General features: G+C 43.8%; 1 protein-coding gene and 1 long non-coding RNA gene across 6 annotated transcripts in view; one reads left to right on the top strand and one right to left on the bottom strand.

Moving 5' to 3' along the window:
• MFAP3L (microfibril associated protein 3 like) overlaps positions 1-9,131 on the bottom strand; it is a 94,373-nt gene extending 85,242 nt beyond the window's left edge. For 2 of the 5 annotated variants that reach the window (XM_042983629.1, XM_042983632.1), the window contains exons 1-2: positions 9,030-9,131; positions 8,607-8,706 (exon numbers count right to left, since the gene is read on the bottom strand). The gene's annotated coding sequence lies outside the window, so the exon portion shown is untranslated. Of the gene's footprint in view, positions 1-7,936; positions 8,139-8,606; positions 8,727-9,029 lie in introns of those variants that run through there. The other 3 variants (XM_042983631.1, XM_042983628.1, XM_042983630.1) reach the window with 2 other exon arrangements.
• Positions 9,132-9,171: 40 nt separating this feature from the next.
• LOC107181065 lies at positions 9,172-27,046 on the top strand. The gene is made up of 4 exons (XR_006216694.1): positions 9,172-9,394; positions 9,944-10,042; positions 26,493-26,637; positions 26,935-27,046. It is a non-coding gene; the product is annotated as an uncharacterized LOC107181065 (long non-coding RNA).
• Positions 27,047-27,225: the final 179 nt, after the last annotated feature.

Genomic DNA, 27,225 nt, shown 5'->3' with positions numbered 1-27,225 from the left:
TGGGGTTGGTCAAATCCTGCAGGATGAAAAAAGGAGACAGGACAGTTTTCTCAGCAGGAGTAATGGCTTAGTTTAGACAAATAGCAATGGAAATAAACATGGCATGCCAATTAAAAACAAAAATCAGTGCTATAGTATGTTTTCACAAGGCTCATGCAATGAATCTGATGTGCATCCCCATCTCGAGAACTCGGATATTAGGGTGCTCCTCCAGAAATTATATTAAAAAGGGGCCTTTAGGTCTGATTAGGAAAAATGATAATGAGGGCTCTGGGACAGTTGATCCATTACTTACAAAGTAAATCTAAACACAAGTGAAAGAAGAGGAGACAGCCAGAGCATGGAGACAGGGATGAGCTGCCCTGGGAGGGCAGGAAGGAAGCAAAAATACACTATAGGTCCAGGGTTCAGTTGCACAAGGAGTAATGTTCTGTCCTCAGTAAAGTATTGGTAATACTCAAATGTTTTCTGGCAATTAACTTCAAGGTCCTCAAAAGTGTTTTAAGATGGAGAAAACTAGGTTATCTTTGGGAGGTCTAACAAAAGCAAGTAATCTAGGGTTGTTCAAACCTTGAAGGAAAAACAAAACTTCCCTCTGACTTGGGACTGATATCGGGCATGGCAAAAAGGTGGGTGGGGAGAGGGCAAGAATAGAAGAACAGGCATGATTAGTAACAGCAGTACAGCCCAGCACCTGGCTTTGGTAGGGAGGCAGAAATCGACTAAGTGAAGTTAACAATAGCAGCTGAGAAGCAAGAAAGCTCCATGGTTACCAAATGTTTGATCCCTCCCATGGCCATCCTGGGGTGTGAAGACCCAGAAGGAAGTCCTGGGTGAAACTGAGAGCCAAACACTAATGCAGTCTTTAGGCAAATACATCCCCACGCTGAGGACCAGGGAAAGTGGGTTTTGCATCTTTAAGAAAACATAGTCCCTATACATCTACTTACTTCTTTACGGGGGAGCTTGGCCACTGAGAAGAAAGGAATTAACTGGTCAACTTCAGATGGTTCCCACTCTCACAAATATTATAGAGCTCTTGCTAGTTCCAAGAGGGTACAGAAAGGTGTAGACCCCGGAACAGAACATCCCATCTTCTCTAGGAGAGGGGCTGCTTTAATGAGCTGATGAGAATGATGTGAATTAGCCCCAGCCTGGGCCCTCCAGTCCCGAACCAGAAGGGACCCATCAATGGGTAATTCTGGAGCACTTTATTCCAACCCATTTATTTCCTTAAGGAGCACACAGCTTTCCCTTCCACTCTTCCTGGTGCCATCAGCCAACTCAAATCCTAAATGGAAGGGAAAGATCTTGAATTAAATTTAAACACCTGCTCAGCAAACTTCCTCTTTTGCATGGATTACAGAGTCAACTTCAGCCCAGCCTCTAAGACAGTTGCCTTCTAATGCAGAATTAGGGAAGTCTACCCCACGTCAACATGTCAACATGGTTTCAGTCTCATTAGCATCCCCAAATCCTTCTGCCCAGAAGCTGATGAACCATCAGGGAATCAATTTCTTCTTTCTCTGATGCCTCCCTTACAAAGTACGTGCCCTGCAAAGAAATTCTGATTTCCTCCTTCACACACAGCTCTGCGTTTGGGCTTTCCTGCTCCTCTGCGGCTTTAGGTCTCTCTGGTTAAACACACGCAGTGGCAGTCAGTCCCTCTGGTCCTGCAAAGTCTGGTGCTCAGCAGGAGAACCCTTGAGACAGTATGCCTTCCCACACTTCTGCGGTACTTGACGCAGATAATGCAATCATGTGGGAGCTGCTTCAGATGCCTCCTTTCCTTCCCTGCCCACATGACTATCACATCCCTGGTTTGTCCCAGGTTTATGTGCTCATCATCTCTGACAGGCACCACCCTAGCAGACTCCTTCCTCACTGACCTGCCTTTAGTCTCACCTGCCTCCGATCCACATTCTATGTTGTTGCTGAAATCAGCTGACTATAAAAGATCTGACTTAAAACATACTCGATGTGTTTGTCAGCAGTATAAAACTAATGTCCTCGAAAGGACATACATGATCCTTCATGATCTGACTCCTATCCACTCTTTAACTGCACCTCTGGAGTTTCCCCTGGCCCTCCCCTTTCCTGAGCTTCTTGTATTCCTCACAGCACCTCTGTGCCTCCAGCTGGCCATACTTTCATATCCTTGCACATCTGGCAAACCCCAACTTGGTTTTCAAGTCTTGGTTCAAGATCCCTCCAGGACTCACCCCAGATAGCCCTGGACACCCCTGTTTTCACTGACCTTTACCCACACCTTCATATTTTTTCTGCAATTATTTTTGTGCACATCTGTCCCAAAATTAGATAAACTCTCAGGTCATCAGTATTTGTTGAATGGATTGATGAATTAATTAATGAGTGGATGAGAGAAACTTCTCTGAAGATACAGATTTGGAGATATTGGTGTGTGGGCCAGTGGTACAGTCACGAGGGAAAATAAATCACCAGAAAGAACATAGAAAACCACAAGACAAAAATACCAAGGTTATAATTTGGAGAAAAGAAAGACAAACCCTCAGGGAAAGAGAAATTAAAAAAAATTTAAAAAGCACGGAGAAAACTAGGGGCTTGTATCCCAGAGACCAAGGCAGAAGAGATTCAAGAAAGAGGGAATGGTTTGCACTGAGCTAGTCCTTTACAGTGGTAAACGATAATTATCACATCATTGTATAAGGACATGTGGGTAAAAATCTTATAAAGTTATGCAAATGGAGGCTACACAATATAGACACAGTTTTGTTTTTATTAAGATAATTCTTAATCAAGTCTCACTGTTTCCAGATTCAGATTTTGCCAGCCCACTGTTTTCCCTTACCATGTTATCTTAAAAGTGTATTTTTCTCTTATCAATTTTTTTCCTTAAAAAAAGGTTTTTTTAATGTTTATTTTTGAGACAGAGAGAGTGCAAGCGGGGCAGCGGCAGAGAGAGAGAGAGAGAGAGAGAGAGAGAGAGAGAGAGAGAGAGAGACACACAAAATCTGAAGCAGGTTCCAGGCTCTGAGCTGTCAGCACAGAGCCCGACGTGGGGCCCGAACCCCAGACTGTGAGATCATGACCTGAGCCGAAGTCGGACACCAAACCAAATGAGCCACCCAGGCACCCCCTCTTATCAATTTTTTTTCTAACATATAGTTTAGTTTGAATTCAGAGCCACTCTTGTAACACTAAGGTGGATTTCTTCAGTTTAGGTTTTCTAGACACATAGAGATGTCAACTGAATCAGACTAGAAGTTTTTATACGACAGAAATTAAGCCCTTGTACTTAAGAGAGAGTGAATAAATAAATATGCTTGGAAGGAATGACTGAATTTCTTATATTTTTAACACAGAAGTTCGGTCATCTAGGATCATACTATCATCCATACCCTGGCCAATATGGGGCCCATGGCAAACACTGCGAAACATGGCCAAACATGGCCATTTCCCCGCTAAGCCTGCAAAAGCCCACAACACCCCACAAGCTACTAGCAACTGGTCAGAGCTGGCCCAGGTGACTTGAGACATTACATCATCTCAAGTTCACTGCATTAGATTTGAGCTTTCCTAATCCTCTGTTGGTGTCTGCATGGTATACAGCCAGCAGAGCAGGGCTCTGCTAAGAGGAGAATGGGCAGAAACAAAGTAGTTAAAATGTAACTTCGCCCTTCTGCTTTACCTTTAGGACCTTCCATTACAGACTGAACAAAAGTTTCTTAAGCTAATGATGTCACACACACACACACACACACACACACAAATGCCATTGTAGGTCAATTCAGAGAAGTGAATTACAGAACAGGCTACTTCCCGATATCTGTCACTGACCACCTCTGGCTAGACACCTTTGTTAAATGGCTGTATGAAACTCGGGGTTTAGCCATACATTGCTTTTTTAGGAAGATAAATCTGGCAGTAGTCTGTTCTTGCATGTTCCTGTTTAAAAATGCTTAGCTGGTGTCCCATTGTTTATCTGTATGTAATAGGATAAAATCCAAACTCCTTTGCATGGCATCAACTTCACCACGAAAGGACCATTACATTCTCCTTCTCCTCTGTTCATTATTCCATCATACCAAGTCTTCTTCTTTTCTATGACACTAAGTTATAAACTTGGTGACTGTAACATACAAATGTATTATCTTTCAATTATGTGGGTTAAAAGTTCAAGATGGATCCTACTAGGCTAATCAGAGAGTTGGCAGGGCTGGGTTCCTTCTGGAAGCCTTAGAACAGCATCTGTTTCCTTGCCTTTGCCAGCTTTTAGAGGGTGGCTAAATTCTTGATTTGTGGCTCCCTTGCACCTTGAAAGCCAGTAATGGCCAGTCGAATCTTTTGCACATGGCATCCCTCTGACACTGACTTCTGCTTTCCTCTTCCACCCATACAGACTCTTGTGATTACACTGGGCCTCCCGAATAATCCAGATAATCTCTCCATCTCAAAAGCTTCAACTTAATCACATCTGCAAGGTCCCAGAGTGGACAGCTTAGGGGGGGGCATTATTCTAATTACCATAGTGGTATTCCCTCTGCCTGTAGAGTTCATGTGTCTGCTTAGAAGACTTCCACCCAAATTCCTCAGGAATTCCTTAAGCTCCTGTGGAAATGTCACTATTTTCATGGGGGCCTCTCTTCCTCCAACCCAAGGGGCTCATTTCTCTGGTCTCCTCAGCCGCATGTACAAATACCTCTTCCTGAAGCACTTCCCTCACACTAGAGTTTATTTGTCCTCCAGTATGTGTCTCTGACTAGATTCTGAGTCACTAAGCCTTATTTGTTTCTGCAGCCCCCGGGGCCTACCTATTAAAGGCTGTGGGGAAGAAAAATGAATGTTATATTTTAATGAGTGAAGACCTTGGGTGGAGGCAGAGGCAAGACAGTATGTTTGGAGTACAGCTTAGAAACTAGTTCTGACAGCTCTGAACTGGGTCTTATCACATCATCAACCAAACCCCTTAATCCTTTAACCATTCCAGGGAGGCACTGTAGCAAACTTAAACCATTTGCATCTAGGGATATTTCTAACTTTAATGTGCATTGCCATGGATCACAAAATGTTAAATTTTTAGTGTCTTCCTGGGCATGGCTGCAAAAGGGCAAGCTGCACCCCCAGTGCTTGGTTAGGTTAGGGAAGTGATGTTATCCGAGTGATTTCTGAATTCCAAAAAAATGACACTCGTCTAACAAACCTGACTGTACTATGTTGGAGGTTAAAAGCAACTTTGCCACAATATTTATTTGGTATTTCAGTATCTGGAAGCTCTTGCATTTAAAAAAAAGAAGAACAAAAAGCTCCAATTAAGCAAAGTTGAAATAGCCTCAATTATTTAACTCACAAGCCACATGAGAAGTTGAATAAATTATGGTCACACGAATGGGGGGATATCTATTTTTTTAAATGTTTTATTTATTTTTTGAGAGACAGAGAGCGTGAATGGGGAGGAGCAGAGAGAGAGGGAGACACAGAATCCAAAGCAGGCTCCAGGCTCCGAGCTGTTAGCACTGAGCCCGATGCAGGGCTCGAACCCACAAACTGTGAGATCATGACCTGAGCCGAAGTCGGATGCCTAACTGACTGAATCAACTGGGGGGGGGGGGGGGGGAGGAGGGGAGAGGGATATCTATTTTTAAAGGCCAATAGTTTGCTGTGAATCTCCAATGTCACTAACAACACAGTACAGTATAGAAATCTGAAGACATGGAAATAAAATGAAAAATGATGCGCCTAACAGTTTAGCTGGAAGAACCCAACAGGGACAAAAAAGAAGCAATTATCACCTGTTTCCTGATTGGAATACAAAGTCTACCCTCCTATTTTTTTCTTCATTAGTAAAACCCTTCATTTTCTTCGTTAATAAGACCCCTCTTCAACCTAACTCCTGTCAGCTGTGTTCATTTTAGTTTAGGGGACTCCATCCTCTGGTGGAATCCCTGAAGCCAGAAGCAGTGTTTCAACGTGCCTCTTGTTAAATTTCATTGTTTTTTCTAACCTTGAAAAAATGAGATGTTTGGATCCAGAAGAGTCCTACTGATCTGCATTAGAGCTTACATTCACCAAGAGGAAAACTAAAACCTTGCTGCTTCCTCTAGGTCAAGAAGAGCCCAAGGCTAAGGGGAGACATGACTGACTTCCATTAGGGAATGCAGCCAGAGAACACCACCTGTGTACTGGGTAAGTTGCACATATACTCAGTACTTCATGGCCGACTTTAAATGTGATGCATTTTTATAGAAAAGGGAAGTACAATTCTCAATATTTGCGCTGTTTTCTTTCAAACTTCTAAATTTTTCTATGAATGTATTTACAAGTACATTTAGGAGCAATGAACACCACAAGCCAAACTCTATGGCTAAAATGGAAGAAATTGGTAGAAATACTAATCATATTGTTATTGTTGTTGTCTGGACATTTCAAGCCTTTCCTGTTCTTAAATCTTGCTTATGTATAGGCAAAAGCATAAAGCCCACTGGGGAAATCACTCAGAGTATCTGGAATTAGAGCTGGAGCCATCTCAGGCCAAAACAAACATTAAAGGCTATTCACAAACCAATGAAAAGTCATTGCACCTCCAAAGCATATTAAGGTCAAGAATGCAAACAAATTTTATAATAAGCTTAATAAAGAAAACAACTGAACCTACTAAGTGGTACTTATGGAAACAGGCTTCAGAATATAGCCTTAGAGGTAGAACTGGTTCCCACTAGAACAAGAATTGTTTACCTTGCTCCTATTAAATCCAATAATCCAAAGAGTGGTAATGGTACCAACTGTTTTAGGAAGAACCAACAGTAGAAACTCCAGTGGGATCTACAAACCGCATTTTTCTGTAAAATGCCAGTAGAACCGCATCGTTCAAACGTTCTTTTCCTAATATAAATCTTTTTCCATCTTTCATTTCATCCTGAACAATCTTACTATGTTCAGCATAGTAGCAACTGAAAAAAAAAATGTGTTTCATCTGAAGCAAAAGTGAGAAACCTTTACAAAAAACACTGAGCTTCTCCAACGCTAGATTTCCAAGTTCTTAATATAAGCTAAGATAACGCAAAATAAAGACTGCCACTGTAACCAAACTTTTCTGCTACCAAGTATCCTTAAAAACAAGGACAATTCAACCATAATAGATTATTTTCTACAGCGTGAGCAGATAATGTACCTACAAACATTCTTCCTTTTTTGCTGGCTTGCTTTATAAATCTTGCAACTTGCAAGCTCAAGTTGTTTTTGGAGGCGAAGGCAAGTTAATGGTCGAGCTTAAAATAAATAGGCTTTGCAATTACTTTTTTTTTTTTTTTTTTAACTAACGAAGCACGTTTCCCCATTCCACGCCATGAAGCAATTCGATGTCAACTTGCTATGGAGTCAAATGCGACAAACTCCGAGAGCTCCAGTCGCGAGGCGGCGGCTTGCTGCACCCACAGCTTCCCGCACTCCTGCAGCATCAGGACGCGGCACTCTCTCGGCTCTGGGCGCAGAACCCAAACTCCGGGCCTCCCGGCCACGGGACAGTACACCCTACCCCCGTCCCGGGGAAACTGAGGCACGGTGACCCAAGCGATCTGGAGTCTGGCGAAGGCCCCCGCCGCTGCTTGGCGTTCCAGTGGCCCCGGAGGTTTGGGAGGCTCCTCGGCAGCACACTGTAGACACCGCGCTCCTCACCGTAGGAAGATTATGGCACAAGCCCAAGAGGTGGCTGTCCCCAACCCACCGGCCCCCGGGGTCCCGCCCCGCACGGATCTCGAAGCATCCTGCGACCCCCAGGAGCCCGCTTCTGGGACCTCGCGGCGCCTCCAGTGCGCAGCCGACGCCTTGGGCTTCGCCAGCCTAAGCGCCCGAAAGTTCCGCGGCCCCAGCGTCCGCAGCGACCCGGCCGCCCACCCCGTGCGGGGCTCCCTGCCACCCGCGCCCAGTCGCCCCATGCTGTCCCGGCGCCCCTGCTAACCTGACGCCGCCGCGCCACTCAGGTGGCCGCCGTGCGCCTCTCGCCATGGCCAGCCTGCGAGCTGTCGCCGCTCCGCGCCCCGCGCCCAACGCCCGGCAGCACCGACTGCGGGCGAGCCGCCTCCGCCAGCGCCTGGCAGCGATGCGGGCTGCGCCGCGGGCGGCCGAGAGTGCGGAGCTTCCCACCTACAGGAGCCGGAGCCGGCCGGTGCCGAGCATGCCCAGTGCGGCTCGCCGGGCGGCGCGGAGGCGCGGGGCCAGGCGGGGTGTCGCCGCCGGGTTTTCGCTGCAGCCACCGGCGCGGGGCGGAGCTGGCGGCGCCGGGCGAACCTGTGGGAGCCGCGGGACACGCCCGCAGAGGAGTGGGGCGGGCTGGGGGCGCGGAGTCCCTCATTCAGTTTGCGCAGCCTCCCGGGGTGGGACTCCGCCGGCCCCGGGGCCCCGCTCAAGCACGTCTTGGGTGTTGCTGGAGCCGAGGGCACTTATTTCCGACGCTGTGGTGCTTGGGCAGCGTGACTGATAATTGTCAGGGGGCAGGGCGCTCCCAGGGCTTCCAGCGCAACTTTTCTGAGCGTCGCGTCGCCTTGTTGTTTAGGGACACCCGGGAACAGGTTTCCTAGGATCCCATCCTGGGATACCGGAGAGAGCCAACGTCCAGCCCCTTAACTTACCGTGTCTCCAAGGCCACCTGTCAAGTCACTTTGCAATTAAAAGCTTCGCTTGTCTCCCCGGGTGACTCTGCTGTCAGTTCTAAAGCCCACACTGAAGAAGCTGGAAGAAAACACAGCAGGACGTTCACTGGTGGCTTCTGAGAGGTGGGGTTCCAGGGATTTTAAATGTTCCTCATTTTCGATTATTTGTAGGTTTCTATGTTTTCTCTAATGAACGATATGGTGCTTTTTAAAGAAGGTATGTTATTCTAAAATTATTTGTGAGTAACGCCTGCAGAACCTCGGCGGCACGACCCTGCGACGTAGGCAGCGCCCCCAGCCCTCCTCGTTTTCTTTTTAGACTTGAGGGAGACAATTTCTGGGGGCTGGGCCAGGCTCCTCCTCCCCGGCTCCTTTCGGCCCGCCCCCTTGGCCACGCCTCACCTCGATCCTTTTACTCCAGTACCGCCCCCTTCTCCTTCGGCTACTGCGAAAACTAGGAGAGGTGGATTTTCAACACTGACGTTCACCGTGGCTCTTGTAGCCAGACTGGGCATGTTCCGCCGCCGGGTCAGGGACTGCTGACAGGAGAGAGGCGTCTTTAAGCAACTCTCAATCTCCCTCCTTCTTCACTCTGTCCTTGGCGAACGAAACAAAGTAGCACCTCCGACCCCCTGCCCAGAGCTCGGACCTGCAAAGTGGGTCAGGACTCGACTGAGCATGCTCAGAACAGTGCCAGAATGCCGCACGCGGCTGCATCTCGTTGCCCAAGGTTGCTGTAGCTGCGCTTGCTAGTCACGACCTCGAAGGTCAGGAGGCGGGTGCAAGCGGGGGGGGGGGGGGGGGGGGCGGGGGGGATATGGCCTTGACACCTGGACACGTCGCCCCTACCCAGGCTGAATTGGGAGGCGGGGGCAGGGTGCGTGGGATCTGGCTTATAAGTGACTCAAAGCTTGATTTTTCCCTAAAAGATTGAAATTAGAAATCATATTTTAACATTAGCTTTATGGCATCTCCAATAATCACATATTTTATCTCTAAGAACTTTTCAGCCCATCTTTCTTTAGAGAAGTGTAAACCTTTTTTCAAGTATTTAATAAGAACTCTTTACATTTGTAGTAGAACCCTAAATTCTCACTTGTTTTATCAAAGATTAAATGTTTGTCCTCACTTTCAAATAATTCCGCAGGAGTATATTCCTCCCCGCCCCCCCCCCCCCCTTTGGACAATTCTTTGTTCCCTCTGACTCTCCTGTCCACCTCTTTTCAAATTCTCAGAGAATCTGCAGAATACTCTCTTGCTGTTTTAGATGGGCTTGAGGCAAGTGTGGGAAACTTGCTCTGAATCCTCTGTTGCAGAAGACAACACTGAAGTGCAGAAGGATAACAGGGAAGAGATTTTACAGGCTTGTGGTGAATAAGCTCAAGAACCCAGAGAGAGCCTTGCAGTGAGCCCAGGTGGGTGAGTGGGATACTTTTCTGTTTTCTGTTTTCTATCCGAGGAGGAGAAAGATAGGCAGGTGATGTTTGGTTTGAGAGTGGGAAATACCCTCACTGAGGGTTGGCTTCATCTCAACCTTTCCCTCTCATCCAGCTCTGGTTCAGCTTTGGCCTGATGGGAGGCACCGTCTTTAGGTGGCAGGTCACTCCTAGGAAGAACCTCACTGTCTCCCCCTAGACTCTAACTTGTGCTGGGGTCACCCTTATCCCTGAACTTTGAGACTCCATTGTTGCTGGTACCTTCTGAGCACTGCTGTTGATCCCTATAGACATCCACACCACAAATAGTCTGGCTGGGGAAAAGATGGGTAGGACATCTCTTTAACAGTCCATACTGCTATTCAGATGGGGGAACAAATGAAGCTTCCTGGTCCCCAGTCTGCCATGACACAAACCTTTCTTGGTTTTAATACTTTTCTGACTGTTCCTTCTCCTCTTCTTTCTCCAGGTTCTTTTCCTTTGGACCACTCCATTGTAAGTTTTCTGTCCTATGCCCTCTTCTCTTTGGCTCTCCCTAAGGGTGCTCATCCAGTGCTATGACTGTCAGTGCCAAGGTGGTATTCAGTTGGTGTGTGCATATAGGGCCATGGTAGCTGTTGATTGCTCCAATTGTTTCTGGTCCATCAGGTACCTGCTCTGATTGGTCAGTATCTATGCCTCACTATTTGTCTCTACTGGTTATTAATATTTTGAATATTATCTTTACTCCTAACATTATATTCCTCTCCAAATCTCCCTGAGTTCAGACCTTTATATGTCATCTACCAATCTTAATTGCTATGACCCTCGGGGAAACTTGAGCCAAATACGTCTCAAAACAGAACTTATGAGCTGTAGTTGCTCTTCTACTTAAATGTCCTAACTTGGCTACTGGTTTGTGCCCCATAAAAATGAATGCTATCCTGGATTCATCCATCTGCCTTTCCTCTGTCATCCAGCGAGTCACTGCCCTTAGACATCTCTGAATACAGACCCTCCACCTGCATTGCCTTCTCGGGTCTGTCATCCCTTCTAAATGGGTTCTCTCTCTCTGTGTTGCCTCCAATATAGCCTTCTTGCCTCCTCAGACTTTTCCTTTTAAGCAAATTATATTTCAGCATATCTGCTAAAAATCTTAAATTGATTCATAGTGCCTTCAGGATAAAGTTTTAAGCATGAACTGGCCCCTGTTTCCCTCTCCAGATTAGTCTCCAGCCAGTGTCTCCTCATGTCCCATATCCTAGTGGATGCAACCTATTTGCTATGAGAATTCCCGCCTCCATGTTCTTTTAGTTCTTTTGTTTCTTCTTTCCTCTTCTTCACCCCTTGGCAACTGTTAAGCCTTCAAGGTCCAGTTCAGGCTGACTCCCCTGTGACCTCCACAAGATGACTTCATCCTGAATACTTCACCTGTATCATATACTTTGTCTTCATTTTGATACCTAACCTTGATTTATTATTTATTTTTTTCAACTTCTCCACTACATTGTAGGCGATGTGACAGCAAGGGCTTGTCTCAACCATCTTTGTATCCTTATGTTCAGTTTTTAGTAACATTTTACTTAACAAATGAATGATAGACGTTTGTACCCTTGCGATATTTAAAGTTCATTAATTTTTAAAATTCTTCCTGAATATTGTAAATGGAATGCAAAGAAAAAATACCAGAACAAAGTCACATCACATACAACCTGCTGAATGGTTATGTTTTTTTGAGCAATATAAGCAAGATTTCAGATTTGACCTTAAACCCAGTGAATTTTTTACCGGCTTCAGAAATCAGGAAGTGTTTTGTGAGCCAATCTGATTTTCTTGTATTATCAGTCTGTAACTGCTGAAAGCTCAGCATTGTATTGCTAATTAATCCACAAATTCCATTGTTCTCTATCATTGTGTTTCCTTCCCTGGGGTTGTTATAATCCTCTAATTATATAGTTAGTCCTTAGAATAGATTTTGTTTATTTTTTTTTCCGTTGAAAGTATGGCACCTCTGGAAAGCAGATTAACCCTTTAGGAATGAACATAATTTTTATGGTTCTACCAGTTCCCATTGTCTTCCCAGAGCTCTTACAGCTAACTTATGGAGGGGACTGACCACTGGCTTCAGAACCCTCCATGGGATGAGGAACACATTACAGACCTCCTGGACAGAATGGTCTATGGGGCAGCAATTTTAGCAAGCCCTGAAGGGAATTCCAGACACTGTATTTGAGAACTGTAGTTCTACATCATGTAATAACTGTCAGTCCAGAACTTCAAGTATCCCCAGTATTGGTTTTCTTTGGCGGAGAGATATATGTGAGTGGGAAGGGAATCGGTCCATTTAAAAAAGTGTTGTCCATATTTGTGCTTATTAAATAGCCTTGACTTAGAATCTGGAGAATATAGAAGCGTACGTAGCAAAGTAGCTTCTTGGTTTTCTGTGTGTTGAACCACAGGGGTTTTACTTGGTGACCATGTAGGCCAGATGACCATGTAGGTATTATTCTCCAGCACCTCTTCCCTCAATTCGGCCTTCTTTGACAAAGGGTGACTGGGACAGCAGAAGGTCTGACCTTGTCCCCTTCCTGGAAGAGACAATAAGAGGTTTATGAACCTACATTAGGCTTTTTCCTTGTTCCTGGGAGTCTGAAAGGATGCAATTAGGGAGGGGCCAGCAGAAGGGATGAAAGAAAACAAATATGTCTCCCCACAGTCTTGTGATTTGCTGGCCAAGGAGAGGGAAGCTTCCTGAGAAGTCTGAATGAATATTACAAAAATATTTTCTTCCTCGTCGTGGGTTTAGACTGAGTATTTGTGTTGGTCCTTTGTAGGTGTGTGTGCATGTGTGTGGTCTAACCAGTTAGCCAGCTGCAAAAATCAGGGCAGCAGATGGCGTGCCTGCTACTCACAGGGAGCAGAGGCTCCAGCTTATAGGGTCACGCCCTTCCTGGACCTCCCTGTGAGACAACACTGAAGCCCTGCCCTCCTGGACAGTTTGCCAGCCTGGGACATTAATGGGCATTGTAGTCGAGCCTCCCACCCCCCCACCCCCCCAGGGCTTCCTTGTGGACAATGACTCCCATTTAAGGAAATGAATTATTGGCCAGAGAAGAGATGAATCTAGAAATCACCACCTCTGTGTAGGAGCTTTCTGAAAGGTGGATGGATATTTGCACAGGAAGGTCAGAAGAGGGAACTCCTTGGTAAGAGAGGTGTGAAAAGGAAAGGCTGACTGGGGCCATGGGGTGAGTCCTAGGGAGACCCCTTTGTAAAAACTTGACTTCACAAGTGCCTCTCTCTTGGATTCTGGAAAAGTTCTGTTTTGTGCATAGCATGAAGTTTTGTTCTTCCAGCTTACACTTTCCTTGGGAAGGAAGGAAGGCCAAACCTTCACTTTCCTACGATAGGGTGGAGGAGATTGGTGTTGGGTGACCCAAGTTACCAAATGAACAAATCACTGTCTGACAAGTGGGAAAGCAAACATCCAAAGGAAGCCAACATATTCTCCAGGAGTCCTACGAGGACAATCCTTTGTCCCCAACACTTGACGGGGAGGTCACAGTACCAGCTTCAGAATGCTGCTCAGGCACCAAGGGCTCTCAAGCCCAGGTGAGCCTCTGGAGCATCACTGTGACCCCAACTGGAATAACCTGATAAGTCTGTGCAATGAGAAATACAAAATAAGCTCTGAAAGTAATTGTCCATCTCTGTTCTGGTGATTTTCATGCATCTCTCTCTTGAGTAGCAAATATACTAGAGTTCAGAGGCAAGGGAAGGAAATCCTATATTTTTTCTTTTTATCTTGTGGTTAAATGGGACACCAAAAGTCTCTGTGTGGATACAGGGACTTCTGTGAGGGCAAAGGCTGGGAAGAAGCCCCAAGCTGTGGCTGGGGCAGAGAGGACAGAGGATGAGGTGGAGGGGAGGGAAGTATTAGCTCTCTGTGGGGGCTCAGGGGACTTACAGCACCAAGAATGGGGGGAATAAGATGCCAGCCCAGCAGTAGGTAGAAAGAGCTAGTTTTCATTTGGTAAGATTTGAAGGACACTGGAAAGGTAAGAAGCCCTTCATTCTATGGAGATCTGGTTTCCTTTCTTGGGGTCTTCCCCTCTGTTGGGCCAGGTTTCTATAAAGCAAGGAGCTGTCATCCAAAGCTCAGGCCTTTCCCTGAGCGGCTCCATAGTGGGGAACGTGAAGGCTCTGGACATCTACAAGTGAATTGTCACCACGGCTCAGGGCTGAGAGGGCCCTAAAATTTACTTTTTATGATGTTACAATGGTGGTTTGAGCCAACTCTTGGAATAAAGTTTTCTAACAGATTGAAACTGTTCTTTCCCATCACAAGGATGCAGCTCAGTGTGCTAACCTTCAATGTGATCCCTGCCTTCCCTCTTTCAAATAGTAAATACAACTTCTATATGTAATTAATGGAACCACCGTGTTTGGTTCATTCTCCACCATGGATGAGTGTGCTTATGAATAGTTTTGGTTTTTTTTTTTCCTCTTAAGGATAGTGTTGGGGTTATGACATAACTGTGGTTATCTGGCTAAGGGAATAGGTTTCCCATTTGGACCACCTGCTTTTCAGGCATATATGAGCTTTGAAACTTCTCTTTAGTAAGTCTTTTCAACCTAATCCAGTATAGTTTCTGCCATATAATAGATGCCAATAAATTTTGTTGAGTTGCATGCTGGATATTGGTGTTAGAACTGCACATTGGAGTATCTTGGAGGCAGGCATTTTAAAATACAAATACCATCAGTTGCTTGGCTGGTCTGAAATGCCATTCAGATTTTAGCCTCTCAGTCTGTATGATATTGATTCTGCTTTTCTTTCTGATGATGTGTTTCAGGAATGTCACCAGCATGTTTCTTTTTGATTTGGGTCAGCTGGCAGAAAGGCAAGGCTGCTAATAAATTGTGAATGAGTATATGGCTGAAAGCATGAACATTTTGAAGGAGAAAGTTACTAAGGAACAGTTAGTGGCTGATTTTTCAGCATCATAGTTTATGGGTTCCCTATCATAATTCCTGCTATTAATTATATGTAATAGCATTTCTGCTATTAGCTTCAAGGAGTCTTCATTTTTGCTTTCATAGGAATTTTAAAGGTGGCATGATTTTGAAATTAACCATCCATAAAACTGGAGGAATTTTGTGACTATATTTATGAACTAAATGGGCCGATTTTCTTAAACTGAGCAGAAATTACGATTTGGTGCTCGTAAGGGTAGAAGGTAGGATGTAGGGTGAGGTGGCTCAGAGATACAGCTAAGTGTCATTAATAAGCATAATGACATTGCCTAACAATGACAGGGAGAAGATAGAGTGGAGTATAAAAGGACTCTGCAGATCTGTCTTGATGTGATTGATTTCAGTGATTTATAATTCTGTGTGTGTGCTTTGGTCCATAGCACTAATTATTGAAGATGGACTAAGCTTGAAAGGGGGAATACCCAGCCTGTCTTTAGGAGTCTTCTACTGTTACGTGAATATGACATTTAATCACATTAAACGTCTACTATTGCTTATTGCTCATAAGAGACAGGGTAGATAATGAGTTCACCTAGAGCAGCTCCCTGTCATCTGTGAGCCCTTTACCAGCCTGTAATTTACCTGGCCCTGGGCCCCCACTCCTAAGGGTACCAGAAAAGCCAGAGAACGGACGAGATTTCTGAAGGTGTTAGTGTTAAAAAAGAGCACCAAAATAGTCATCCAGGGGAAAGTCACACTCCCTCTCCCTGCCGTAAGTTCATTTTATAGCTTGAGGTCTGGCATTTTGAAGTTCCTACGTACTACAACTACGGACTAGTACTAGGAACTTTGGGGACTAGGGTGTTTTGCTTACAGAGGTCTTAATTTGGATTTCTGTCTGTCTCTTATTTTTGCTTGTATTTACCGTCACACTATTTTTCTTGAGAGTGTTCTTTGCCTGCCTTTCATAATATTGTGGGAAGAGTCGTGAGAAGACTAATGGGGAAATGAGGAGCCCAAGCCCATAAGGGAAGAATCCAAGAGACTCCTCAGAGAGGAGCCAGGCTGCAGCTGTCCAACAGCATCCCTGTTGCCCGACTTCCGGATGGTTCCCAAAGATCACATGCTTCAATGTTTGAACTCATTGATTTCTTATAAGATTCTGGCTCAGGCATAGGTTTCCCTTAAATTGTTAACTAACCTAAAATATTCAAAATGTGATATGACAGGCAAATCAGGAACGCAGAAGTTACCCAGTTCAAGGATCACTGACTCTTTGATGCCTGTATTCAGTACAAAAATGTACCTTTTTAAATTTGAGATCTACTTACAAATGCATTTAAATTGTTAAGAAGCCATATTGAGAGAGTAGTATCGGCAGCTTCAGAGAGGCTGATGTATTATCAGATCCCTTCTTAGGCTTCCCTTGCTCAACGTCCTCAGCTTTCCCCAACCCCTGGCTCCACCAGCGTCTCATTTCCTGTAGGAGAAGGCCTTAGTCTAAGTGGATCTTTCTTCAGGCAGTGCTAAGGGGGCCAAGAGGCTGAAGTCTAAAAGCACAGGGCCCTGGGGATCTTCTGGGTGCTCAAGGTTACCCTGGATCAGGAGTGTTATATCCTGCTTCCTGCTCCAGCTCTTTCCTGGTCCCTGTCTTATTTTTGCTTGCATTTACCTTCTGTCATCATGGTTGAGGATGATAAAAGAATGTAGTTAGAAGTCATTTGCCACTGCTCTTAATCCTCCTCCCCGCTATCTCCCAATCTGTTATAGTGATACCAGGTGGAAGCTTGGTGTTGGGGCTGATATGACTCCCCACCATCCTCTTATCAGCTCTGCTTTACCAAGCATGGGCTGATGCCCTGCTAGTTTTTAGTGCTAAGGCACTGTTACACCTGACTCAGTCCTATTAAAGATATCTAGCATCCAGTGGATCACCCCTGGGGATTTCCTCAGAGCTCCTCAAATGCCAGTAGGACTCTCAGAGCTGCAGCTCGATCTGGACTTGTAGTTTAGAGCTGTGAGTTCCTTGGAAGGTCTAGAGGTGGGGCCATGGAGTGATAGAAAACAGGATTTTTTTTTAAGTTTATTTATTTATTTTGAGAGAGAGCACACACACGTGCACGTGTATGCGTGGGAGAGAGGCAGAGAGAGCAGGAGAGAGAGAGAATCCCACGCAGGCTCCATGCCCAGCGAGGAGCCAGACTCAGGGCTCGATCTCATGATGGTGAGATCATGACCTCAGCCGAAACCAAGAGTTGGATGCTTAACCGACTGAGCCACCGAAGTGCCCTAGAAACAGGGGTTTGAGAAGGGGGTATATATATCTTCACTTTATGCTCTTATCAACTGAATGCACCTTTTTAATGGAATAATTGCCTTTAATATCTGTAAATGCATATTGATAGTTTTAGAGTGAGATTATTTTCTATTTGTTGCATTAACTGTCAAGGTGTATCATCCTAAACATTAAGGTGACTGTGGATCACCAGCACACATATGATGACATGGTAAGTTGAATAATGTTTTTTCAGTTTCAGTATGATTTACTCTTAATATCATCACAATAAATTAGCCATATAATTCATGAGTTTTAGAATGAATTAGATGTAATATTTTGGATCAGTGAAACTAATATTGCGGTAAGAGGAAAAATCAAGTCTAATGCATGCATTTTAATTTATTATAAAACAAATATGCCAGATCTGTCTACAATTCAGGAAGATTGCATAATTTATAGTGGCAGTTCATTTACAAAAGAACTAGGGTGACTTTTTTTTTTTTTTTGGTAAGCTATAAAACAAATTGGAGAGTGACTCTTATCCCATGAGTTATTTATAGTGGAAGATTAATAAAACCATTAAGCATGATGAATGAATTTTCAGTGACAGGCTTACAGCAAGAATACATATCAGCAACAATAAAAATATAATGAATTTTATGTTTTTAATCAGTCCAAAGAATTTTCCTAAACATCAAATTAAGTGATTTCATTTTTATCTGGTACAACATTAAAACTGTTTTATTGTGCAAGCTACATTTAACATGCATTGCCTATGCACCCAAACTAATTAAAACTCCTGAGGATAGAGGCCACATCTCATGTTCTTGCAGCCTGCATCCACAGTATTATTCTACACATAGTAGGTGCTTGCTAAATGTCTGTTGAATAAAATATGAACTTAATAATGACTTATACAGTTTTCAAATAAACTAGTCTCCATTAGGAAAAGAGGTATATGGAGAAAAAGGCAACGAATTCATTTTGAATAGTTGTTTGCCTAAAAAAAAATAAAGAATGATTATTTGGTTAGAAGCAAGTTGACATTTGGGGATGTGGCTTCTCTTGTACATCCAGGTTCAGAAATTAGTATATAGTAAAAATTAATCTAGAAAATTTCTTACATTGACCATAATATTTAACATACCTGTTTGAGTATATAATCTATTTCCAAAAAGGAGGGATGAAAGGAAAGTCTCTATACAACTATCTGGGTGTCAGATCCATCTGTTTGGAAGATACCCAGCAAATTCCCAGGTGAATGGAGTCTAGAGGGGAGACACGTAAGGGTTGCTGCTTGACCACAAGATTGATGCCATTCTGTCTTAATACCAAACCTCTGTAACTATAATGTCTAAGAGATGCATAATGCTATGAGGATTAAACATAATAAGGAGTCACATTTTCTGTATCTAATAAGGATCAGATGCTAAAGTCAGAAGCTCCAGTGCCTTTTGTCCTATAAATAGGAGTTTTGTGAAGTGAAGTCCATGGCAATTCTTTGATTCAGTGAAATAATTTGCGAGTTGCCGCAGCTCCATGCTTAAGCCATGTTGGAGCGAGGTTGGCACAGAGAGGTTTTGAGCCAGTCTGAACTGTTTGTTGAAGGCCTGTTTGGTTGGTTACTGGTCTCAGATAACAGCATACTACAGCATGCCAGTGAAACCAAGATATCATTTATGTTTGGAATTTGATTTCACCTTGTACAGGTTTCTAGAGGAGTCTGTCCAATGTTTTAAGATGGTCACAAGGCAGATTGATGAGGCATAATGGATCAGCACAACTTGTCATCATTTAAAGAAAAATGTGCAGCCTGGTGGGCAGTCTGAAGTTGATTAAATGACTGAGGTCCATCATTAATAATGTTTTATTTCTGTTCCATTTGTGTGAGTGCACCATACATTTCTTAGCCTTTCCTTTAATGATATCCTTACTAATTTAAGTGCCATGCAGGACTGTGTAAACCTGCTTAAGGAAACTGGATGATCAAAACTGAACCAAGGGTTATCCTGAAATAACTTGATGGTTTAGATGCCAGGAATGCTGAGTTAATTTTAGGCTTGGAATATCAGTGACTGCAATGGCATATCTTAGCAACGAGATATATTTCTGACAGTACTACGGAGAGCTTCGGCTACAACATGGTTTTCCAGGGGTCACAAGGGCACTGATACTTGCCATGTTGTTGAGTAAAACCTGAATGATGGAGAGTGTGGATTTCATGAGCTCCACGAATCTTTGTGTTCTTCTCATTTAATCACGCTTAATATTTCCAACCCAGAGTGGAACATAATGAACCCTGTTCCAACAGGCCTGGCATTCTATGGGAGCAGAGTAGCTGGGCCTCCATAGGCCGAGTTGCTCTGGAATAAGAGTCTTCTACATATTGCTTTATCCCGCCAGCATCCTCTGGCCAGACTGCCATGGATGCTCCTCTCCTCCCATTGGTGTATCCTACCACTTGAGTTGTTCTCCATTTACAAAATGGGAATAGTGGTCCTTCCTTCGAGTGCCTATGATCTTGTGTGTAAAAGTGCTAACTAACTGTATATGGCATTTGAATGTACACTGAGAAGCTCCATACACACATGGGCACAGCTCACCGTCACTGTGGAGGTGCATTTGCTGTACCGTCGTAACCCAAAGTACAGATTCAAAACCCATTGGTTTGTGTACTGTGCGCATAAGAGTAGTTTCCATGAGAGAGGACCTCAAAAGATGGGCAAAACTGCATAAATCCTATGTGTGTGTGCTATGGACTGAGTTCTCTCAAAATCCATATGTTGAAACCCTCTCCCCCACTGTGATGGTGTTAGGAGTAGGGTTGTAGTTAGGTCATGAGGGTAGGATCCTCTCGCTATGATTAGTGCCTTTACAAGAAGAAACACAAGAAGGTCTTTCTCTCTGCCATGGAAAGACACAGTGAGGAAGCAACCATCCACAGCTGGGAAGAAAGCGCTTACTAGAACCCCACCATTCTGATGTCCTGATCTCAGACTCTAGCCTCCAGAACTGTAGGCAATATCTATTGTGTAAGCTGCCTAGCCTATGGTATTTTGTTAAAGTAGCCAGAACTGACTAAGATGGTGTGTTTCCAGAAAACATTTATCTAGAACCTAGCATCATCCCTCAGGGTAATAGTCTTACACTGACTCATGTCTCCTTATATGCAAGAATCAGCTTACAGCAGGACAAAGGAGTGATAATTTCAGCATCAGCCAACATTAGTGCCGTATTAGTGCAGTATGCTGCTGTCATGAGGGCCTGAGAAGTTTTCTTTTTTGTAAGGATGCAGTTACATGAGGTTTTCAGGATAGAGCGGCTGTGTTTCATGCAGTTCTGTTTTTGTTTGTTTGTTTGTTGTTTTGTGATACTTGAGGATAATTCAAAGCATCTCTTACAGGAAAGGTCTACGATCATTTGCTGTCACTGAAATTCTTGGATTCTGATTTTTTTCTTTAACTTAAAAACAATGTTTTTTGATGTTAGAGAGACAGAGCATGAGCAGGGGAGGGGCAGAGAGGGAGACAGAATCCTAACAAGGCTCCAGGCTCTGAGCTGTCAGCACAGATGCAGGGCTCGAACCCACAAACCAAGAGATTTGACCTGAGCCAAAGTCTGATGCTCAACCAACTGAGCCACCCTGGCGCCCCTTCTTTAAATATTTTCTAAAAAATTGGGGCGCCTGGGTGGCTCAGTCGGTTAAGTGGCCGACTTCGGCTCAGGTCATGATCTTGCACTCTGTGAGTTCGAGCCCCGCATCGGGCTCTGTGCTGACAGCTCAGAGCCTGGAGCCTGTTTCGGATTCTGTGTCTCCCTCTCTCTGACCCTCCCCCGCTCATGCTCTGTCTCTCTCTGTCTCAAAAATAAATAAACGTTAAAAAAAAATTAAAAAAAAATATTTTCTAAAAGATCAATTGCTTACAAATTTTGAATGCTGTCAGTCATTCCCTACCCTTGCCTCTTTTCTGGAATTGCAGTGCTCTGTGTACAAAATTTGTAAGGAGTGGTAGTGCTTGAATGCTTATGTCTCTAGAAAAAATTATTCACTCAATTTATTTTTATTTCTCCTGGGTTTTTGTTGTTGTTGTTGTTGTTATTGTTGTATATTAGGCTCTTGTCATAGTTTTTTTCTGTGTCTTTTAATTTTTAGAAGCTCTATCACCTTTACAGTACATATGAGAATAAGTTATAAACACACACAGAACATTTTCCACAAAGTGAATTTTCTTGCATAAGGAGTTTATTGTGTTACTGAGCCTCTAATAGGGAAATGTAATCAGCAGATAAGAATGAGAAATGGGAACTCCCTCCCCCTTTTCTCTATCATTTACACTGATCAATTTACCTTTGATTATCTGCTATGTGTAAAAGGTAACATGATGGCAGATAAAACTTAGTTTAGAGTTTGAAAGCACACATCATTCTAACAGCACAGACAGGCATGCATTTGCCCTCGGTATTTGGGAAGACCTGACAATTCCATAAAAACAGACTTTATAGAATGTGTAGCTACCCTGTCCATTTGAGATCATACAGTTTTTTTAATGTTTTATTTTTAAGGGAGAGAGAACACAAGTGGGGGAGGGTCCGAGACAGAGGGGGACAGGGGTTCAGAAGCAGACTCTGCCCTGAAAGCTTCAGTGCTGACAGTGTGGAGCCCAGCGTGGGGCTTGAATTCACTAACTGTGAGGTCATGACCTGAGCTGAAGTCAGACACTCAACCAACTGAGCCGCCCAGAAGCCCCCAGATCATACAGTTTGTAATGTACATGCTGGACAGGTGTTTTTAAGTCACCTCAAGTCCTTTTCAGAAATGGAGATACACGTTAATAAATAAGCCAGCAAATAAGCAAAGAGATATGGACATATTTTATCCCCCGGAATCAGCACAGTACTGCCACTAAAGCCGGAGAGGTATAGATGCGGGCATCAGGGTCAGGAGCACTCTGGATCATTTTCAGGTTGCCAGTCGGAGTTGAAAGCCCAGTTCTGCCACACAAGGTAGTCCATCTGCCAACCGATGCACCATTCGATCAAGAACAGGAAGAGTAACTCAAGGAGGGCGGTGTGACTGCTTAGAGCCTGATGTTCCAAACAAGATGGGGACTAATCGAGCAGTGGTACAGCCCCCCCCCCCCCCCCCCCCCCCCCCCCGCCTCCACATGGTGCAGAACTCAGACAGGAGCCTCAGCTGGCCTCTCTTGCTATTTCACTGGCCTCCACCAGCAGCTACACTTCATTTCAAATTGGCAAAAGAAGATTTACTCAGAGTCTGGATTTATACAGCCTCTGCATGACACAGTTTGTCCCCTGATCTGCAATTCTAATAGACTGCTACATCTGAATGCTCACTGTATTTCACTGGATACATTTGTACATATATGATGCTGAGTTAAGGTAGTGGGTTTTGGTTGATGCATGTGGTTGGTTTGCTGGGGTTGCTGTAACAAAGGACCAGCTACTGAGTGGCTTAAACAGAAACTTGTGTCATAGCTCTGGAGGCGGGAAGTCCAAGATCAAGGGGTCAGCAGGCTGCTCTCTCTCTAAAGGCATCAGGGAGGAATCTATTCCAGGCTTCTCTCCTGGCTTCTGGTAGTTCACTGGCTTGTGGCAGCCTAACTACAGTCTTCACATGGCGTTCTTTCGGGGTGTGTGTCTGTGTCCAAATGTCTCCTTTTAATAAGGACACCAGTCATATTCTGGCCACCCTACTCCATCGTGGCCTCATCTCAACTACACCTGCAGCCACCCAATTTCCAAGTAAGGTCACATTCTGAGATATCTGAAGTTAGGACTTCAACATAAGAATTTTGGGGAGACACAATTCAGTCCATAATCGTGCAATTGGCATGAAGATAATCAACTTATAGAGGGTTAGCACCAGTAGGATCCTAGAAGATTAATTATCAGATGCAACCCTCTTATGAGATTAGTGGGCAGTAAAGAGCACATTATTTTAAAAATTAAATTAAACGAAGTGTCTTCTAAACGTTCTGTAATAATTAAAGCTCCTTTATGATTTCTCATATCTCTCTCCCAACCCAAATGGCCCTCCTCTTTCTTTGACTCTCTGCCATCATCCCAGCTCTAGCTCACCTTTATTGACTTCAGGAAATCTTGTTTAAGTATTCTCACCAGCACACTGCCCAGTTCTATTCTTGTAACCTGCACCACTAACCTGATTTTTATTAACTGGCATCTGAAATGTATATACCACTTTATGGTTTTTTTCTTTAAAAAATTTTTTTAACGTTTATTTATTTTTGAGACAGAGAGAGACAGAGCATGAACAGGGGAGGGTCAGAGAGAGGGAGACACAGAATCTGAAACAGGCTCCAGGCTCCGAGCTGTCAGCACAGAGCCCGACGTGGGGCTCGATCTAACGGAGCTCGAGATCATGACCTGAGCTGAAGTCGGCCGCCCAACTGACTGAGCCACCCAGGCGCCCCATTTTCTTTAAATTTTTAAAAACTGTTTACTTATTTTTGAGAGAGACAGAGTATGAGGGAGGGAGGGGCAGAAAGAGGCAGAGACACAGAATCTGAAGCAGGCTCCAGGCTCTGAGCTGTCAGCACAGAGCCCAATGCAGGGCTCGCTCAAACTCACGAACTGTGAGATCATGACCTGAGCCAGAGTTGAACGCTTAACTGACTGAGCCACCCAGGTGCCCTGATATCACTTTATGTTTTTTTTTTTTAATGTTTTTTTATTTTTTTATTTTTGAGAGAGACAGAGACAGAGTGTGAGTGGGGGAGGGGCAGAGAGAAAGGGAGACAGAATCCAAAGCAGGCTCCAGGCTCTGAGCAAGCTGTCAGCACAGAGCCTGATGCAGGGCTTGAACTCACAAACTGCGAGATCATGACCTGAGCCGAAGTCCGACGCTTAACTGACTGAGCCACCCAGGTGCCCCAATATCACTTTATGTTTTTATTGTGCCATGTGTTTATTAGACCTGGCATTTGTAGATGGAACATTTTCTGGTTCTGTTGGTAAAAGGAACTTTGATACCTAGGCACATGAAGCTTTTCTGACATACAAATTTTAATCACCCGAGTTTTGAAGAGTGGATGTGCGAATGTGTGGGGATCAGGCTGTGGGGTGAGGTGGTAATGAGTAGTTGAGTTAGTGAGTGCCTAGCTGACCATTCCCTACTCAAAAGTCAAACTAACTGGCATCCTGCTCTTTGATAATGTAGGTCTTTTGAGGGGAATATATATGGAATCATGTATTTCAGAATTTTAGAAGGTTCCCAGGAACATAAGATTCTACTGTTCTTGTCTCTATTATATGGTTATATGTTCCTTGAAGGCAGGAACCTTCTCTTTTCCTCCTTTCTGCCTAACGTACTGTTGGGGGAAGTCATGCATGTTAACTTATTACATTAGTTAGTGAAGCCCGAGGTTATCTGAATGTAAATAAGGTGAAGAAAGACATACTCTTTTTTAAAATTCATTTTAACATTTTTGTTTATTTATTTGTTTAAAAGATTTTTAAAAATCTTTATTTATTTTTGAGAGAGAGACAGAATGTGAGCAGGGGAGGAGCACAGAGAGAGAGGGAGACACAGAATCTGAAGCAGGCTCCAGGCTCTGAGCTGTCAGCACAGAGCCCAATGCAGGGCCAAACTCACAAACCGTGAGATCATGACCTGAGCCAAAGTCAGACGCTCAACAGACTGAGCCACCCAGGCGCCCCTGTTTATTTGTTTTTTAAAGTTCATTTATTTATTTTTTTGAGAGAGAGAGAAAGAGCAGGGGAGGGGCAGAGAGAGAGGGAGAGGGAATCCCAAGCAGGCTCTACGCTGTCAGTGCAGAGCCCCATATGGGGTTCGAACTCTAACTGTGAGATCATGACCTGAGCCAAAACCGAGAGTCGGATGCTTAACCGACTGAACCCCCCAGGGTTCTCAGGAAATCAGTATTTAAATATATTATTCCCGCCATGATTTAGAATTGTCTAAACATTGTACTTTATGTCTAGTGTATGGAAATGTCTTGATGATGAATTCACTTAATACCTACTTGTATTATCTTGTCTTCTTGCAGTTAATTGAATGAACAAATTTAGTCAACCTTAGTCATAAAGTTCCAGGACACAGTGTAATCAAATAATATTGTACTCCTAATTCCTGCTAAACATGAGTTTTTGTAATGATATTAGAGTCAAAAGTTTACTGTAATCCCTCTGCAAAGTTTAAAAAATCGTCATGAGGTAAGCCTGCCACCTGCTGGTCAAGGTTCATCACTTCATTTTACATTGCAAATAAATTTGACATTTTTCATTACAGCATGGGAATGTAATACAATTTGAAGCAATTCTGCATACACACTTTTGAGATTTCCTAGGTTGTCACAAATTATTGAAGCTTGACATTCTAACAGTTGTCATCCCCCCAAGGCTTTCATGTTTATTCTTCTCTCTTTTTAAAAAAAATTTGATGTTTATTTTTGACAGAGAGAGAGTGCAATGGGGGAAAGGTAGGGAGGGAGACACAGAATCCCAAGCAGGCTCCAGGCTCTGAGCTGTTAGCGCAGAGCCCGATGCGGGACTCCAACTTATGAACCGTGAGATCACGACCGAGCTGAAGTCAGGTGCTTAACCGACTGAGCCACCCCAGGAGTCCCTATTCTTCCCTCCTGATAACCATTAATAACAGATCTACAGCTGTGTATTTCTGAGTCTTTGATATAATGTAAGTTTGATTCTGGCTTCTTTCTCTTGAGCAATCATATACCAAGAATCTATCTGTAGCTAGGAGGTCCCTAAATGCTGCTAAACCCCCTACAGAATTGCACTCCTGTGCCTCTTCTTTTTCTGATCACTGTGGCACAAACATACTGGTAATGCTTCTGTGTCCCCTTTTGGGACCCCACCGGTGCTTTCCCGCATTTATCGGGGCAGCCCTGAGCCCAGCCTTAGGTCATTCATCATTCAGTCCATTCAAAACCTCAGTTTTCTCATTTGTAAAATAAGGCTAATAATTCTGCTTCCAGTTGTTTTGAACATTAATTTGGGTAATGCACGAAAAGCAGTTAGCTTCATTATTATTCATTAACCTTGTAAGATTTTACTGTATGTCTATTATCAATGGTTAGAAGATTCTTCGAGATGTAACATCATTATTTCTCACCTTAGTATATTGTCAAATCCACTTTTTAAAATCCTTGTTTTCTTTCCTTTTGTACTTTGAAGATCCCCTTCACTGGCAGATGGACTTTGCAACCCCAGGGACTAGAAATTGAGCCCATCACTATTAACATGACAGAAATCATCTGGAGGCTGGAGAGAAACGCCCCCGTGGGTCCTCCAAACATTTGAAGATTCTCCAGCTTTCCTCGTATGTTAATTAGTCTGCCCTCATTAAACCTAACTTTGTACTTGCTAGAAAGAGGGGATAATCATTATGACTATTTCTGTAAAAGAGAGTAAGTGAGGTAATTAGTTCAATAAATGTTAATTAAGTGCTAACCATATGCACTACTGGGAAGGTGCTGGATACAGAACATCAGAAGAGAGTCCCCGTTCAGAAGCAGTTCACAAAAATCTCTCAACTGTTTAAATCCCAATAACAAGTTAACACTCCTTATAAAATGTCACATTTAGATCTCCCAAGGTTTCTTTTTTACCTTTTTAGGTCCTACAAGCTTCAAGTGCCTGAAGTTTCTCATGTTTGCCTTCTCTCCTCGGTGGGATTGACAGGTATATCTGCTAGATGGGTCTCTGGCTATCCTGAATAAACGGTGTTCACGGTGTAAATTAAGCACTTGACAATCACATTCATCTTCTTGAAGTTTTGTTTGTTTATTTTTGAGAGAGAGAGAGCATGTGTGCGTGCTAGTGAGGAAATGAGAGAGAGAGAGAGAGAGAGAGAGAGAGAGAGAGAGAGAGAGAGAGAGAGAAACAAACAGAGAATCCCAAGTAGGGG

This window comes from Panthera tigris, chromosome B1 (genome assembly GCF_018350195.1).
Source record: "Panthera tigris isolate Pti1 chromosome B1, P.tigris_Pti1_mat1.1, whole genome shotgun sequence".
Classification (NCBI taxonomy): Eukaryota; Metazoa; Chordata; class Mammalia; order Carnivora; family Felidae; genus Panthera; species Panthera tigris.
Note: the sequence above shows the minus strand (reverse complement) of the source record. Positions and strands in the feature narration are given on the sequence as shown.